Source organism: Neomonachus schauinslandi, chromosome 7 (assembly GCF_002201575.2).
Source record: "Neomonachus schauinslandi chromosome 7, ASM220157v2, whole genome shotgun sequence".
Lineage (NCBI taxonomy): Eukaryota > Metazoa > Chordata > Mammalia > Carnivora > Phocidae > Neomonachus > Neomonachus schauinslandi.
This window is the reverse complement of record NC_058409.1, coordinates 8,920,221-8,932,406: the sequence shown is the minus strand read 5'-3', so window position 1 is coordinate 8,932,406 and position 12,186 is coordinate 8,920,221.

The window sequence follows — 12,186 nt, the reverse complement described above, 5'->3', positions numbered from 1 at the left end:
GGCTCAGATTTTACAGAAGCAAATTAAATGTAGGGCATTCATTCTCAACATGGAACGAAAGGTATTTTCTAAATGGAGTTTATCAAATAAAATGGCTTTTTATGTATTTGGTGCAATAGAAAGATTAGTGTTTCATGGAGTGGGACATTTTGTGTTCTCCACAGAACGCACACTGAAGGAGAGCCCACCTGTACGGGAAAACGTGGGGCCTTGTTTGCAGATTGCTCGGTCTCTGCTAGGTGCGGGGACCTTAGTCACACCTTGACCTCACTTAAACCATGGATACGGGAAACAAGGGGCTGATTACCAGATGGAGAGGGTTTGGGGAGCAGGCAAAATATGCAAAGGGGATTAAGAGGTTCAAACCTTCCAGTTATAAAATAACCAAGGCATGGGAATGAAAAGTACAACCTAGGGAATATAGTCAATAATATCATAATAACTTTGTAAGGTGACAGATGGCGACTACACTTACCATGGGGATCATTTTGTAATGTGCAAAAATACTGAATCACTATGATGGACACCTGAAACTAATAGGATATTGTGTGATGATTATACTTCAGTTTAAAAAAAATTTTAAGATTTATTTATTTGAGAGAGTGCGAGCGTGTGCACAAGTAGGGGGAGGGGCAGAGGGAGAGGGAGGGAGAGAGAGAGACTCTCAAGCAGACTCCCCACTGAGCACAGAGCTCAATGCAGGGCTCCATCCTATGACCCTGAGATCATGACCTGAGCTGGAATCAAGAGTTGGACACTTAACTGAGTCACCCAGGCACCCCAATAAAGAAATTTTTAATACATAAATAAACCTGACAAACAACTTGACCAGGCAGGTGGGGAAAGGGAGGGAAACAGAGTTAAGCAATTTGCCCATGGTTGCAACAGCTAGTAGGTCAGCACGTTTAGACCTGCCTCTGGGGTCAGTAAGCACTCAGCCACTTTCCTGGGGTCTCCCTCTTAGTTGAGAAATGTCCATTAAACTTGAATCTGAATCAAGGGGATGTTATGGTTCATTTGGCTGTTTCTTTAAAGCAAAGTGCTCAGAGCCACTGGACAAAACCCTAGGGCCTTTGAAGGGCCCGTTTTGACAATGCCCAGCAAAGGTGTTTGGTCTTCGTGCCTTGGTTCCTCACTGTGGGTCATAATGCAAATGAAGCGTTGTCATCGAAGAATGCTCTGCATCAGAAGAGGGCTTCTGGGCAGAGGAATGAGGCATTGACACTAAGGATTCTTTTTTTTTTTTTTAATTCACTTATTAGTGAGAGAGAGAGCACAAGTAGGCAGGGCAGCAGGCAAAGGGAGAGGGAGAAGCAGACTCCCCGCTGAGCAGGGAGCCTGATCCAGGGCTCGATCCCAGGACCCTGGGATCATGACCTGAGCTGAAGGCAGATGCTCAACCGACTGAGCCACCCAGATGCCCCTACACTAAGGAGTCTTCAAACTTAAAATTTTAATTATGAAATATTTCAAATACACAGAAGAGTATAGAAAATAATATAACAGATACCTGTGTAACCACCTCCAGGATTAAGGAGATGCTAACTGCTGGGGAGAGAGTGGGTGCATTCTTATGCAGTCCTAAAATTTCCTTCTCTGTGAAGGATGCCGACATACTGACACACTCCTGGTCTCTGGCCCATGGGAGGTGGAGGGTCTGCCCTCACTGGCAGGTTTGCGAACGGGGACTACTCATGCTCAGGGTTGTTCCTTGCTCCCTCCTTCCTCTTGAGAGCATGCTTGCCCACCGAGAGCATAAGCTCTCCATGGCTTTCTGCCAGGTAACAAGCCAAGTTTCAAAGGCGCCCATGTGGGGGTCCCTTTGGGGGTCCAGCCCTGTTGGTGATTGGATCAACACTTCTATTTCTGGGGCTCAGTATTTAGAATTCCAGAATTCCACATTTCCATCATTTGTTTACTTTAGTCATAAATGTGATCTTTTGTTGTTGATTGATCTGACTCTTCACCTTTCTTTTATTTGACTCAGAACTTTGGTGGGAAGAGGGGTGCTGTTTTGAGGGACCCCTCAATCCGCAGCATTAGTATCTAGCCATGCTAAGAGCCCACCTTCTTAAAATGAGTAACGGTTACAGGCACCTGGGTAGCTCAGTTTGTTGAGCATCCGACTCTTGATTTCGGCTCAGGTCATGGTCTCAGGGTCTTGGGATTGAGCCCCGCGTCGTGCTCCTCGCTCAGCGGGGAGTCTACTGGAGATTCTCTTTCTCCCTCTGCCCTGAAATAAGTAAATCTTAAAAAAAAAAGAATAACAATTACAGTTACAGCTAAAGCTCTCCACCCACCTCATTTGCCTTTCCTTCCTTTCCTGGTGCTGACCCCTAACCGGAATGCTCCCTTCCCATACAGGTTTTTGGTATTTTTACTATATTGGCATATGTCTGTAAACAATATTATGTTGTTTCGTGTGCCTTAAAATTTTGTCAGATGATATCATCCTGTGCACATTCTTTTGTAACTTGCCTCTTCTGGTCATTATTGGTTTTGAGATTTTTCCCTATCGATATACATGGAGACCTCTTCGTTTCGTGTTTCATTGTATGAGTAAACTGAAGTTGTGTTCTCCCACTTATTTTCCTCAGAGTGAACAATGCTACAGTTTGTTTTAATTTGCAGATCTAATTGGCTTTATTAATTGATTCAGGCGTCAGGCAGCAGAGGGGAGCCCCTGAAATGCTATCACTGATACATTATCTGTTTCTGGGCACAAGAGATTTTCTAAGGGCAGTTACCTCTCTGAGTTGACACACGCTGGATGATTTAACAGACACACCCTGAAATCTCGATGATGTAACATAAGGGAAGTTTGTTTCTTGCTTATGTGAAGTCCCAAGTCCGAGGTGGGAGTGAGGAAGGGAGGAGAGAATTCTGTTCCAACAGAACCATTCCAAGACCAGGCTGCAGGACGTTCTGCCTGTTTGTCAGCATCCAGCCAGAAGACAGAGAAAGGGAAGGAGTGGGGAAAGTACACGAGCTCTTTACCCTCTTTGGTCCGGATAGTACATACCTGACTTCTACTTACCTTCCACTGGTGAGCACCAGTGCACCTGCCTGCAAGCTGGCCAGAAAATATTGACCCACTGCCTACTGAGCATGGTGTTTCATATGCAGGATTAGAATCCAATGCAAGTAAACTTAGTAACTGTCATTTGAAATTAAGAGGAAAGGGAAGGCACATATGACAAGACCTATCCTCTATTTTTCCTAAGTTAATTCTGCTCGGTCTGGTTTTGGCCCAACACACTGAGGATACGATCCTCGCCATTAAAGAACAGCCACTCCTCCTGAAAGTGATTCTCAGAGGGCTATACACCCCGCAGGGCCAGGACAGGTAGCCTCGAATTTATTCAAAGGGGCACGGGCAAAGAGGAATGGAGGAGCAGACTATTCCCAGAAATGTGATCACAGAATGGTTTCCTTTAGAGAAGCACCTCTTTATGAATTTATTAAACATACTCTTGCAAGAATGATTCGTTTGTATCCCCTCTTGTGACCAGTTTATTATTTTTTTAAATATGTCTATGTGTTCTGTTTGGGGCAGAGTTCTCTGGCATAGGGCCATCTGGCCAGCTAATGCATTACAATGTTTCTGAGTAGGGGCACCTGGGTAGCTCAGTTGGTTGAGCATTGGACTCTTGATTTCAGCTCAGGTCATGATCTCGGGTCGTGAGATCGAGCCCCACAGGAGGCTTTGCGTTCAGCAGGGAGTCTACAGGAGATTCTGTCCCTTTCCCTCCCCCTCTGCCCCTACCCTCTCCCATCCCCACTCATGCACACACACTCTCTCTCTTAAAATAAAAGTTTCTGAGTAGCCTGACCTAAACCTAATAGAGTACTCTGTTTCTTTGCCATCCTAACCTAAAGGATGACCCACGGGGAAGGAGAGTGGGTCCTTTGGTGATTCTGAAACACACCCCAACCTAACACCCACACTCACTCACTCAGCCATCCTTGAGGAATCAATAACTCTAAATCAAAGATGGCTGGCGGCCATTGGTCATGATAACCTTCCACTCAAGAAGGAAGTTAAACCAAATCAAAAGTAAATTTCACCATCTTCTTCTTAATGGGCAATAAGGGGAAAAAATACCACAATGGTTTTAATAATTTGTGATCCTAGGACAGTACAGCTGGGATGTAAGTGGTTACTTTAAGGAGTTATGCTCTCCAAAGGTTCTGGTGGGTTTTGCCTTACATTTTTGTTTTCCCACAAACTTACTAATCAACCTTATCAAAAGGAAATTCATTTTGAGACCAGGGAACAGACTTGGGGCTGGAAATAGTGACCTGGTTTCTCTAGATATTGCAGGAAAATTACAGATTTATAGGTCACTGTTGGTTTTTTTTTTTTCCCCTACCAGAAGTGGCTAACTAAATTAGATTAAGGCCTGCAGGTCCTTCACCTGTCTCTCGTACAAATAAAATTTCCTAAGAGTGCCCTTTCGGCCCTACACATTGGATGACTGGCACAAAAATATTTCAGCTGGAATAAATTACCCTGTTTGTCTGTTTCAGCAGAAACTCGGTTCTCTCAAGTGCGGGGCTGAGGGGTGGTGATATGAAAATCTGCTCAAAGCCAAAGGTGAGTGATAAAATACAATAGTCTCTAAAAGGATCCCTCTGCCTCTGAGACCCCAGAATCCTATGATTGTAGCATGGGGAATGGAATTCAGTGAGATCTACTCCCCGCAAATGAGCAGACCGAGAATGAGAGGTCTGTCGGAGCTCGAAGACAGCCTCAGACTTATTTTTAGGTTCTGCGAATCTTCCAAGGTTCTCGATTTCAGAAACAAAACCCGCTCTAGCTAGTCGAAGCAGAAAAATAATGTCGTTACAGGTTTAAAGTAGCCGTCAGGATCTCAGTGAGGGCCATAGAACCTGCTAGAACCCCTGGCCGTGGTCCCAGGAGGCAGCGGCCTCTCCCTCTACCTGCCACAATGGCTTCTGCATATAGGTCCCCATGAGCTGGGTCTGATCGGCAGAACCCGGCCCGTCTATCCTCAGATCGAAGATGTCAAGAGGGTTTCCAACTTCTTTGGAGAGCAAACGCTATGAAATCAGGACATTCTCCAAACATAAAATGGGCTGAAAAGCAATGGGTGGCCAAAAAAAAAAAAACCCAAAAAACCATGTCAAATGCTCACTCTGGTAAAGTAGCATCACTCCGGCTTCTGCTTAGGTGCCTGGAGGGGCTGAGGCATGCCTTGCTGGGCGGGTTAATGACCCACGGGGCAGACTCTCGACCCATGGGACATAGGCAATGGGAAAGAGCCGGCGGAGAAAATTTTTTCTTCCCTTGGGCGCCTGGGTGGCTCAGTCAGTTAAGCGTCTGCCTTCAGCTCAGGTCATGATCCCAGGGTCCTGGGATCGAGTCCCATGTCGGGCTCCTTGCAAGGAGTCTGCTTCTCCCTCTGTTGCTCCCCCCCCCCCCACTCATTCTCTCACTCTCTCTCTCTCTCAAATAGATAAATAAAATCTTAAGAAAAGAGATTCTTTTCCCTTCCTGTCCCTTGAGGGGCTGCCTTGAGATACTGTAGTTTCTTTGGTTTTGCTGAACCCATCCCGGGAGAGGGAGCATTCACCTCTTGCAACAAATAACACGCTGACCAGCCTCTCTCGCATTTGCCTGGCACTCCTTCCCTTTTCCTTCACTCTGGCTTCCCTGGGCTTGCATCTCCCTACAAAGGGCAGCTCCTAAGCTTTTCCCTTAGGCTCTGGTTTCTCAGGGAACCCACGCTACTAGAGCTGCTTACGGCAGGTGCAACGCATTCTCCCTACTCCTAGCTGGGTCTCCATGACCAGCTTTAATTATTTTCCCTAGAAAACTTGTAATAGGGGCGCCTGGGTGGCTCAGTTGGTTAAGCGACTGCCTTCGGCTCAGGTCATGGTCCTGGAGTCCCGGGATCGAGTCCCGCATCGGGCTCCCTGCTCGGCAGGGAGTCTGCTTCTCCCTCTGACCCTCCCCCCTCTCATGTGCTCTCTCTCACTCTCTCAAATAAATGAATAAATAAAATCTTTTTTAAAAAAAGAAAACTAGTAATAGATGCTCATGCTGATGTATACACCGGCATTCGCCACAGCTGTCGCTCATGCTGGAGGCTTCCCTTCTACTCTCTCTCACTTAGTGTTGCCTTATGTGCAAAAAGAGAATTTCTCATTGGGAGATTGGGGTTGGGAGAGTGGGAATAGAGGAATTCGCTTGCCTACTCTCTCAGGGTCCCTGAGAATCTCCTAGCTCGTGGTTGAAACAGCCTCTTGCTTTGTTAGAGACATGCTGACTTTCTTTAGGTTCCCTAAACCAACCATTGTGCCCTTCCTCAAGTTGTTCTCTAAAAAGCTCTGCTTCCTCTTCTCTTATTTCTACAACTACTCTACTTTCTGTTGAGCTGTGTATTCCTATAAGGCACTGTGCAGCATATTTATGTGGGCCATAGGGGACTTCAGTGATGGTTCTCCTGGTGTGTCTTCCCTCAAAGATGATCAGGTTCTTTGGGGCCAGGACCATGTCTCATTTGGCTTTGTAGCCCCAGCTTCAAGCAGCGTTAACAGGCACATAATGGTTATTCAGGAAAAAGCTGCTCAATGAATGCATACAGTTTATGGGATAACTGGCGCAGTAGTCCCACTTGGGAGTCCCTATGCAGTGTCATGGTGGTGCCTGGAAAAATCCCCTTTCTGAGCCCTCCTCCCAGTAGAAGAGCTGCTCCACCCTTCCACCTGGGTGTGAAATAGTCACACTGCATTGTTATATACTCATTCATTTATTCGTGGATCCATTTAGCAACATTGACGCTAATAGTGCGTCTCTATGAGGCCTAGAGTTGCAACAGTGCACAGAGCAAAGATCATCCTTCCTGGAGCTTGCATTCTAATGGGCAAGGCACACAAACATTGAAATCTGTATTCAGTAATTCTTTCTTTCAACAGATATTTCTTAAGTGCTGTTGATTTAACTCTCCTGTGGCCGACATGGCAGAGATACCAGGGTGCCCCATGGAGGAGGTTCCCCTGTAGATCACATCATCACACAAATAGGTCATAACCAATGGCGGCATCTGTTATGAAGGAAAAGCAGATCCGAGAGACTCCAAATCTAAATGGCGCTGGAGGTGGCCAAGGAAGGCTTCCTTGGGAGCTGACATTCAAACTGTGTCCAGAAGGTTCATGACTAATAAGATAAAGGAAGGGGTTGAGGCTCATTCCAGACTGAGCCCCTAATATATGCAAAGGGATGCTGGCATATTCTGGGATCTGAAAGATGCCCAGGGCAGCTGGAGAGCCAGGGGAGAAAGAGAGGGAAGCAGGAAAGGTGGCCTGGGCCAGATCATGCAGGGTTTGACAGGTCATGGAAGGAGTGTGGTCACACACGGAGGAAAATAATAGATTACAGAAGGGGGACTGGGGTTGCTGGTAAAAATTAGTTCATGAACTTCAAAGTTTCTCATCTCTATTCTTTTGTTTTACCTTCTGGTGTAAGTAGGTGAGTTTTGTCTTTTTTAGATCATATGGAAATTGGTGGCATTAAAAACTATACCAGTGACTTCCACTAAAAAGAACTCTTACATTTAGTATAATGTTTGGGAAACTGAAATCTATTTAAGTGAAACGTCAGTTGACTATATTTGAGAATCTGAATATGTGTAAATGTTTTTATTTATCTGCTATGCTTCAACTGGCATGCACCTTCCTGCCCCTATGAGTGATAGATATATCCTACTAAGGATATTCTAATTTTGATGCCTAGAGGATGAAAATATTTTTCTTTTGCAAATTCAAGTGTAGACTCTTGCTTAATGTTTCTCAGGTGACATCTGGTGGTTGAAAAGTGAAATGCAGTTTTATGTAGTTAAGTGAGGTTCTCAAATTTGAGTAGGAAATCATTAAAGAGTTTGAGTTGAATTGGCTGAAGATTAATTTTGCTTAAATTTTTGGCATTGTATGATCCACAGCGAGTAGGCGTTATGGTAGGAGATGTGATGGAGAGAATGGTAGTGCTCCACTGGATTTGGATTTCAGTCCTGCTCAAACCTAACAATTAATAGCTAGATTTGATTTTGTGTTTGCTTTTCAAAAGCACTCGAAAGAGATGCTGAATGAGCCAGCAGGCTGCACCCAACCATTTCCAACATAGTGAATTATGTTGCATCATTCTTGAAATCCTAAGGGGGAAAAATCTATTTTTCTCTTAATTCTTCTAAGGTACCTCTGGATTCCGTTCGCTAAAACTCTGCTCAACATTTTTTGCATCAGTGTTCATAATTGATTTTCATCAGCAGTTTGCTTTGTGCTTTTGCTGTCCATTGTTAGTAACAATCATATGGTACTTTTACTACTAGAATTTGGAAGATTTTCTCTTTTGTCTCTGTTTTGGAACAATTTTTTTTTTTTTTTAAGATTGTATTTATTTGCGAGAGAGAGAATGAGAGACAGAGAGCATGAGAGGGAGGAGGGTCAGAGGGAGAAGCAGACTCCCTGCCGAGCAGGGAGCCCGATGCGGGACTCGATCCCGGGACTCCAGGATCATGACCTGAGCCGAAGGCAGTCGCTTAACCAACTGAGCCACCTAGGCGCCCTGTTCTGGAACAATTTTTAAAACGCATCAGAACCTATTTGTTTCCTAATATTTGGTTAAGATTAGCCTCTGACGTCCTCTGGGCCCTGTGTTCTTTGGGAGTCTACCAATTTAACATTTTTTTCTTTTTCTTCTTTTTTTTAAGATTTTATTTATTTATTTGTCAGAGAGAGCGCATGCACAAGCAGGGGGAGTGGCAGGCAGAGGGAGAAGCAGACTCCCCACTGAGCAAGAAGCCCAAAATGGGACTCGATCCCAGGACCCTGAGATCATGACCTGAGCCAAAGGCAGATGCTTAACCCACTGAACCACCCAGGCGTCCCACATTTTTTCCTTTTTCTTGGGTTTCTCATAGTTAATGTTTAGATGTTTCTCTTACCAATTTTCGTAAATTGTATTTTCTTAGAAAAATCATTCATTTCATCTCGGTTTTCAAATTTATTTGCAGGCAATTGAGCAAAATCATCTCCTATGATTCTTTTACTTTCCTTTGCATTTTATATTATGTATATTTGTGCTTTCTTAATTCCCAGTCAGATTAGCTAGTAGTTTACCTATCTTAATTGGTTAAAAAAATTTTTTTAAGATTTTATTTATTTATTTATTTGAGAGAGGGAGAAACAGGCTCCTCACTGAGCAGGGAGCCCAAAGTGGGGCTTGATCCCAGGACCCTGGGCTCATGACCTGAGCTGAAGGCAGCCGCTTAACCATTTGAGCCACCAGGCATACCTTAATTGGTTAAATTTATTCATTGAGATCATTTCTCCATTTTAAATTTTATTATTTTCTGCTTTCACATTTCTCAATTCATTTTTCCTTCTTTCCTTTTTTGGCTGTTGATTTTTCCCCTGTCTTCTTGGTTAATTAATTTACTTTTATTCTTTCTTATTTACTAATATAACTTTTGGCACCACGAATTTGCTTCTGATGATTGCTATAGCTGTATTCCATGGACACTAATATGCAGCGTTACCAGAATTTTTAGTTTTGATATCCTCGTTGGCTCTAGAGTTTTATGAGAATTTTAAAGTTTCAGGTAACGGGGTCTTTTTGTCTTCTCAATCCATTTGCTTAGTGATCAGAGAATTTCTGCTTTATTTCTGCTTTTTTGGCATTTATTGAGGTTTTTGTGGCCTAAATATGTGGTCAGTTTTTGTGAATGTTTCTTGAGCGTTAAAAAAGAAAGTACTGTCGGGATGCCTGGGTGGCTCAGTTGGTTAAGCATCTGACTTCGACTCAGGTCATGATCTGGGGGTCCTGGGATCGAGCCCCATGTGGGGCTCCCTGCTCAGCAGGAAGTCTGTTTCTTCCTCCCCCCACTCGTGCACGCGCATGCTCTCTCTCTCAAATAAATAAATAAAAATGTAAAGAAAAAGTATTACCTCTTTTTTCAGTGAACAGAGTTCAATATATGTCAGATCTAGCTTATAAAATATATCATTTAGTCCACTCTGTATCGAAAGCCCCTTCTCTGTGTTCTCCAGGTAGTCTTCCCATGGCTTGGCAGCCTTAAATGAGGAGAGAGGTTTTGCTATAGGTGTTTCACAGCTATGATCCTAAGAGAGTGAACATCCCTGCCTCCCAAGCTAAAAGCCAATCGTTAGCGGAGGTGTTGATAGGCAGAGGAAACAAACCTATAAGAACCAGCCATTCATTTATACTGACCAGCAGCCAGCTCAAGCAAACACTAGGATTTCCATATTTATACAAAACCAAAACCTTGTGGCGCTTGAGTGGCTCCCTCTGCTAAGCGTCTGACTCTTGGTTTTAGCCCAGGTCACGATCTCAGGATCATGGGATCGAGCCCCACATTGGGCTCCATGCTTGGTGTAGAGTCAGCTTGAGATTCTCTCTCTCTAAAGTAAGTAAATAAATCAAATCTTTTTTAAAAAAAGAAAGCTTTACTTTTTTTCTTTCTTTTTCTTTTGATTGTACCAAGGTTTCCACCAGCTACTTCACACAGACTGATCCATATAACACCCTCTGAGCAGTCACTCAGTACAACTTATTTTCTTGCCCAAATCGGGGTGGGATGTCCACTTCCATGTATCTCCCTGTCCTTGGTGCCATGTCTTGGTGTCTACAGTCTTGCCTTGATAATGGCCCTAACATTTATAGATTCTCCTTCCAGCGTGAACAAGCCATAAAATGCTTCTGTGCACCGAATTATGCACATCACTAGATGTTTACTTTTTGTTATATTTTATAGGCACCAGTTAATGTTAAATTGGCGGCATCAGGATTATCTCAGCCTGTGTAATAAAAATCCAAAAAAAACACAATGGTATTTAAAAAAAAAAAAAGCCGTGGTTTTAAAAATACATGATTGTTTTTCTCCCATAAAAAGAAGCCCAGTATACCTGCTCAAATTAATACATGATAATTATAAAAAATTTCCAACATTACGGAAGTCCCAACTACTACTTGATACTTTCTTTATTATTTTCTTGATGTACAATTTCTTAACTTCCACACTTATGTATAGGGAGATGCTTTTTACTGAAAATTCTCAAGCAAGAGTAAATACTTAACTGAAAAGTTATTTTGTTCCTATGAGCTAGAAGTTTCTGAAAAATTTCCTATATGTCCAAGGAAATACAGAGATGACACATGAGTTTCATTTTCTAGCGACCTGTAAAAGAATGACCCTGCGATAACATTTTCTGAAATTCATTTTTTTTCAGAAATGATAAGTTTATGATCATCCCATGGGTTGAAATTCTCAGGGAAAAGTGTTCTTTGGGGACTAAGTGTTGCAGCCATCGAACTATCTATCAACCACACTGAAGATTTTTCATTTCCCTGAGGCTGATGTGAGGGATGCCAGGACCCCCTTCAAACCCGACTGATGATCTTTATTGTTTACCAGCTGCCAGGAAAAAACTGATCTTCAAAAGAAGAAAAATAGACTTGGAGGTTATAGTGGTTTACAAAATTAAGTATTAATCATAAAGGCAGGTCCAGGTTTCGTGGTCGACTCTGCTATATTCAAAGCCATATTGTCTTTAAAAGTTTGTTAACTGGGGCGCCTGGGTGGCTCAGTCGTTAAGCCTCTGCCTTTGGTTCAGGTCATGATTCCGGGGTCCTGGGATCGAGCCCTGTGTCAGGCTCTCTGCTCAGCGGGAAGCCTGCTTCTCCCTCTCCCTCTCTGCCTCTCCCCTGCTTGTGCTCTCTCTCTCTATCTCTGTCAAATAAATAAATTAAATCTTTAAAAGAAAAAAAAGAAAAGAAAAACTTAAGTAAGGATTGGTAGGGAATACAATGATGTGGAGCAAAATCGACTGTAAGATAAACTATTATTTTCACTATTTACTGTTATAATAATAATACCTATATAATATATAATAGTATATATATAATATAATATATAATAGTAATAACTTGAGTGTGCGTGTGTGCGCACGTGCTCTCTCTCAAATAAATAAATGAAATCTTTAGGGAAAAAAAGAAAGATTTAAAAAAATAAAGAGGAATGGATTCACTGTCATGCTCCTTTTGCTTTTTGCCTCTGTAGCAGACATTGTAGGGGTCGCACCTCTGAGTTAACCCATCTACACTGACAGTTCCCACTTGGGCCCATGCCCCTCTGCTTCTTGGCT